The sequence below is a fragment of the Botryllus schlosseri genome, chromosome 8 (assembly GCF_051294905.1).
Source record: "Botryllus schlosseri isolate E-star chromosome 8, Bs_hap1, whole genome shotgun sequence".
NCBI classification, from domain to species: Eukaryota; Metazoa; Chordata; class Ascidiacea; order Stolidobranchia; family Styelidae; genus Botryllus; species Botryllus schlosseri.
In genome coordinates this window covers 15,437,867-15,444,257 of record NC_137243.1, presented here as the reverse complement: position 1 = coordinate 15,444,257, position 6,391 = coordinate 15,437,867, and the positions used below count along the sequence as shown (strand labels likewise).

The window sequence follows — 6,391 nt, the reverse complement described above, 5'->3', positions numbered from 1 at the left end:
ATCACTGCATTGGAGTGCCGGACCGCGGTCTTTAGATAGCCCGGGCAAACACGATTCTATACGCAAGCGCATAGAATTCTTATCAACACGGATGATATATTATTCAGTCAACAAATCTCTTGTCAGCCATCAGGGACTATGTGATGACCCCACCATAACCTAGACGCGAATTGACGCGTTGCAGACATTTATTACCCCGGTTGGAAAGTCTCTATGGAAGAATATGACCTTCCATTGCACCAAATAAAGGGAACGCTCTTGTATCAAGCTGCGATGACAGACTATCAGTGATGAATTGTAGTATCATATCAAAAAGACCTAATTGTGATATATATGTCTTCTTTTCTCATTAGAACATGACATTTAGTAAATCGACCATCAGTTCACTGTTATACGTTGATTGATCAGTCACAGAACGGTCAACAAAGGGTCATATATACATCAACATAAACCCCACCCGTGTCAATAGGAATGACTAGATGGCCCGGGCAATATTAAGAAATAATAATTCCGTAAAAAAGACCGACTAGTGGTTGATTTACCGTTCGTACTGCGCGATATTGCCGGTTTTGTAATCTTCCCAGTGCAAATTTTGGAAATGAATACAAAATGTTATGATAACCAGTATGGCATATAAGTATCCCTGCAACCTGGCTACAACAGGTGGCACATGATCGTTTAATATCCGGCATCAATACCGCGCTGTAATATTTGACATTTTTCAACACGAGAAAGCATTTCAAGTATCCTCGAAGTGTATCAAAATGAAACAAACTAACTTGAATGGCATGACCGAATTGGAATAATGAATGACGGATTGGGCGCGATATCGCAACAGACCTACTCCATTACCTACTCAGATGGCGTCATACCAAATTGCCGGACAAGATTTCAAAGAGATTTTCCATTGTAGGCACATGTGAGGGATGGCTCTTAGTCAAATGCTGCTCGCTTCACGTCGAGAATACTCCGTCAATCATTCCACTACAACATTACGACCTATCTATCAGAGGGAATCACAGCAACGCGGGAGGCCCCGCGTATCTTCTATTTAGCCTGCAAAGCAGGTGATAAATTGACTTCGGTTAAGCCGTTTAAGAAGAAAAACGCACCGTTCGCCATCCAGCGTCAACCAGATTAATACTGATGATGATGCGTGCGTAGACTTCACCCTGCGCGAGTAAAGTTTTTATCCGCTCGCAAGGAATGTGCTGACAGATTGACAGACACGATTGGAAAAGTATGAGGAATAATATGTGATTCGCAATGAGCCCGCATCACGTTTGAAGACGTTACCTCGGATCAGTCGTCGCTTTTATAGAGACTTCTCGTCAGAAGGTACGCCCGATGTGGACGTCCGTCGTCAAGCGCGCTGTAGGATTGATAAATGGCCGTGGTCGTGTGGGTCTGATATGAGCGTGTGGGTCATCCGCTGTAAACAACATGCTCGAAGTCGCCGACATCAACTCAAAACGCGGAAGGGTACTCGACGCGAAGTCCATTCCGTGATATATGCGCTCAATAGATTTTTGTTATCACGAAACGCGTGTCTATGACGTCAAACTTCATGCCGGCCTGTCATGGTTGTTTGTTACCTTCAACCTGTTACATAATTCATCTTCAACTTCAGAGTGATGAGATATGGAGCCGCCTACATCTGAATACTTTTGTATCAAAAAGGTATTATTTGATGTGCGGAACCCTGACGAAAGTATGATGTGGATGGGTGTTCGAGAAAGTGGGGTTTACTCAACCGAAGAAGATATCGGGGAGTGTTTGTGTTGGTGTGATAGGATTAAGAATGTTTCGAGTTGTGATTCCTTGAATTGCAGATGGCCAAATGCCAGATCAGCAAACTATGAAATTAATTTACATAACACATGAGCATCTTGGTACTTAATTTAGCGATGGAAGTACAAAAGCTTATCAGATGTTAACTCAAATTTCACGTTTCCATACAGTAGTCCCCACTATTGGATGGAACCATGCAATCTTGAATCAAATATATTGATGTCGTTCCTACAATTATCGATATAAGCAGAACAACGAAGTGTGGGTACAAATTTTGCCTTATAGGATGCGATATTATGAAACCCCGATTATTATCCTACAAAATTGATACAGCATCGATTGCTTGCAAAAGGACGATTACAAAGCTTTTCAGTTTTGCGAGGACCATCCTATAAACTGATCAAGCAAATGTGTAACAAATTATTTACAGATGGAGCGTCGGATTTGTGAATATCTCTGCTCATTATTACATCATTGCCAATTGCTCAATGCTCACTGATTGTGTCGTAACCAATAATATCCACACAGTCTATCAAAATTAGGAGTACACTAATTCGAATATCACAGGGTCGCAACTTCATCATGTTGTTGTTCTTGTTGTTTGTGGTATTCATGGTGTTTGTCGACTGCTATGGTCATTCACACCAAGCCAATCTCATTCCTTTTTATTCCGTAGCTTGCCGTCTTGGTAGTAGACATTTTCCGCACACCTCAGAATCGTACCTATTTCAGTTCGAAAGTTCTCTTGACCATTCATGTGATATTCCAAACCATTTTTTTGCGGTAAACTTGTGACCATAAACTGAACAATTGTACTTAGTTACTTCGTATAGTGTCCGAGCACATGCTTTCTCAAGTTTAATTTATGGGAGATATTCTTCCCGCATATCGGGCAATACACGGGATGCAAATGGTGAACTATAGAAACCTTCTTATTGCCCTGAACAGCAAACCTAACTTTGTGGCGATCAAAAATAATGTGAACCTTCAAGATTACAATTTCAAATATAGCCGGCTCAAAAGTCCGATCGTGGGGTTGGTTTCTACGTAGACGAAAAAGTCTCGTACACAAGCTGTTCGTATAGCAATTTGAATATTAAAAGATGCCAAGAATTTTGATTGGTAATCGATCATCCAATCGAATCACAAAAACCATCTCTGATGGCTGCTGCTACAATTTCCGATTTCACCAAGGCCCTTGGAAACGCCATGAATAAAATATATAAGAAATTTATTTGCAATTGGGGATATCCTTATCCATCTTCCCAAAACCAAATCGATGACACCAGCTTGACGTCGTCGTTTTACCGAGTTTATCCCAATGCAGTTGACAAATCTCCAGCGAATCAGTGTCATCATTTTGTTCATTGATTTGCAATGTCCTTAACCAAACTTTGTCACAGGCCCTTTTCAAGATGAAAACGCACGAAAAAAGTATCATTCTTCTTCGGACATCCTTGGAAAACGATGTGAAGTGATGGCGATGTGACGAAATTCGCCACCGTTAATATATATATATTCTTTATAAAATGGTTGAAATTTCGAATTATAATTCGTCCTATGTTACGCGGGTTGGAATTGAGCGACATTTGGTGTGCAGAGTTGGTTTAGGCAACCTAAGAAGTTATGAACAACGCCAGTGAAATTTGAAAAGAAATATTTTTAGGACCAGACCTATTATACAGAGAAATCATAGGAAAGAATATACCTCCATATGTGACCTGTTCTGCAGACGTACACCAACCCTGCTATAATTCGCTCTTACCATTCCCCCCTTTTGTCCGATCCAAACTGAAACATGGCGCTGTATGAGTGAAACTGTACTATCAGCAATGTAAGCCCTACAATGATGGACACTTCGTTTCATTGCTATTAGGCACATGGAGTTATTGAAGTTTTTCGTTGATAATTCTCGGATTTTCCTTGATTGGTGGATAATCCGAGAATTATCAACGAAAAACTCTAATAACTCCGCTTCTACTAGTTGGAATTGAGTCTAATTTGTTTTGCATCATCTCTGAAGACAGCTCAACAATTTCATGGGGTTGACAGAAAAATTTGAAATTTATTTTTAATTTTCCTGTTTAAATTAAAATTTTTTAATTGGATCTGCGGAGCCCTATACTTGTTAGAATTGAACCAAATTTGGTGTGCAGGGTTTTTTAGGGTAACCTGACAATTTAATGACTGAATGGCTGGAGTCCAGAAAAAAAGTTATTTTTGAACAGCCCTAATGAAGAGCCAGGGTGTGCTACCTACAATCCGATTTTGAAATAATTTGGTGCCGCAGTTTGAGATTTACTACTGACGTAGACATGTCAGTGGATGATTTTGACAATAAGTACCACTCCAATGTCTGAAAATAATAATAATAATACCTCTACGTACTGATATCTGATAGTAGCTAGAAAGCAAATTATTGGTAGCGTCAAGTTGTCTGAGATGAAGTTCTACTTCGTATGTATTGTCACGCAACAAGCAAATGACGCGACTATTTAAGAAAAAAAAATCATCTCATGATGCATCCTTAACTCAACCGTATTGTCTTCGAATATCCGCTGAGGGCTTGGATTACATTAAATGAAGCAATAAATGCAATCGATTCGTGAATGATCACGACTATACTATTCCATGTAATCGTATTCGACTACAGCCAGATTTTACTGTAATCGTAATCGTGCGTTTCAGAAGTAATCGTAATCGATTACATTGGTGCAGTAATCGTGCCATGCCTGGTATGAAACACTAAAGTAGCGTGGTGGAAGCTATCCACGATCGTCCATCGCCCCATGCATTTGAACATGTTACTCTGCAATTTGTTATGGAGGAACCGTCTCGGCCAGGTTCATTGTAGACTTCCAGAGACATTTCATGCCTGTTACAGACTTTGTGTGGTAGCCTATTAGCACTCAAATGTACCGGGCCTTTGAATAATCAATGAAGTCATCAAAAGCCACTAGATCCTGTTGTATTATGATGATGGAAACGCATATTGCATTAATCCGCTTACGTTTACCTAGCTCATTCTTCGAATCAGCCTAACCTTTCAAACGCCGATGACTATACTATTCTCTGTAATCGTATTGGACTACACTACAGCAAGATTTTACTGTAATCGTAATCATGCATTTCAGAAGTAATCGTAATCGATTACATTGGTGCAGTAATCGTGCCATGCCTGGTATGAAACACTAAAGTAGCGTGCTGGAAGCTATCCACGATCGTCCATCGCCCCATGCATTTGAACATGTTACTCTGCAATTTGTTATGGAGGAACCGTCTCGGCCAGGTTCATTGTAGACTTCCAATCCAGAGACATTTCATGCCTGTTACAGACTTTGTGTGGTAGCCTATTAGCACTCAAATGTACCGGGCCTTTGAATAATCAATGAAGTCATCAAAAGCCACTAGATCCTGTTGTATTATGATGGAAACGCATATTGCATTAATCCGCTTACGTTTACCTAGCTCATTCTTCGAATCAGCTTAACCTTTCAAACGCCCTCAAATATTTGGCCAGCCGGCTTACGACGGCATGCGCGTGGCCCGGGACTCAAATCTACACGACATTGTGAATTGTCTGGTACTCAAATTCTTGACAGTAATACTAGTTTAAGCGCAAATCCACGACTACTTCAACACCACTGATTGACATCAATAGATGTCAACGGTATTAAAGTGAAATGTATTGATGCATGGTATAAATATAGCGTAATAGCCAGCTACGATTTCACCTCTTCCAATTTGCCCCATTCGGAACAGTGTTTATCAAGCGTCCGTCCGTTTCTCCTTCTAACTACCGAGACTAGATTGACAGCAATCTAAATATCTCCCCAAATGACATCTCACAGCCTTTGTGATTACCACCTGGCGGTGACGCTATCTTGAACATAATCTGAGCCGCATATGGCTATGATTTATGAGCGTGTAGTTCAAAGATCCCTCGTCGTTATGTAGCAAAATTTTTCATCGTGATATCAAACGAAAATAAATTACATTTAGGTCGAATTAGGCACATATTTTCCACGGCGTCTGGTATTTACAGACTTCGGATAATTACAAGGTCGCCACACTGAGATACGTCCCGAGCAGTCTTGTTATTGCAAATGGCACAACTATCAGATATACATAGTTCCTTGTCCGATTAAATAGAAGATAAAAGAGCTAATCGTGTTACCGAGCGGAATCAACGAGAATTTCTCTAACACGATAATTCCCTCGCGTCTATAAAGAGTCATTTGAAGCGTGTACGCCTCAGTCATATCGAATCGCAAAGTGATTTCCATGCTAATTCACTGTACGCATTACGACGGATGAACACTTGAACAAGCCATTTCAACAGTAAAGTTGACAATGAAAGAATTCGAAGAATTTCAACTGTCGCAGGGTTACCTTTCGCACCCAAACTCTTATCTGTCTATTTCCGACAACGGCATCGGCAAAACGCGACGCTAATAATGAAGGAGTGAAATCATATGCTGGCGAGACGGTGATTAGATTGCCAACAGACTCTCGATAAGAATATCTCACGGATACAAGACATTCGGGACAGGCGCGGACCGCGATTAATGGAAAATGGGCCCTTGCTGCCGTGAAATTC

General features: G+C 40.6%; 1 long non-coding RNA gene across 2 annotated transcripts; it reads left to right on the top strand.

Annotated features, from left to right (window-relative positions):
- Positions 1-942: 942 nt before the first annotated feature.
- Positions 943-3,596, top strand: LOC145445581 (uncharacterized). Of its 2 annotated transcripts, none has more exons than XR_013917089.1 (2): positions 943-2,050; positions 3,195-3,596. It is a non-coding gene; the product is annotated as an uncharacterized LOC145445581 (long non-coding RNA). The 2 variants fall into 2 exon arrangements; XR_013917088.1 differs by having other exon boundaries at positions 954-1,774.
- The last annotated feature ends 2,795 nt before the right edge of the window (positions 3,597-6,391 follow it).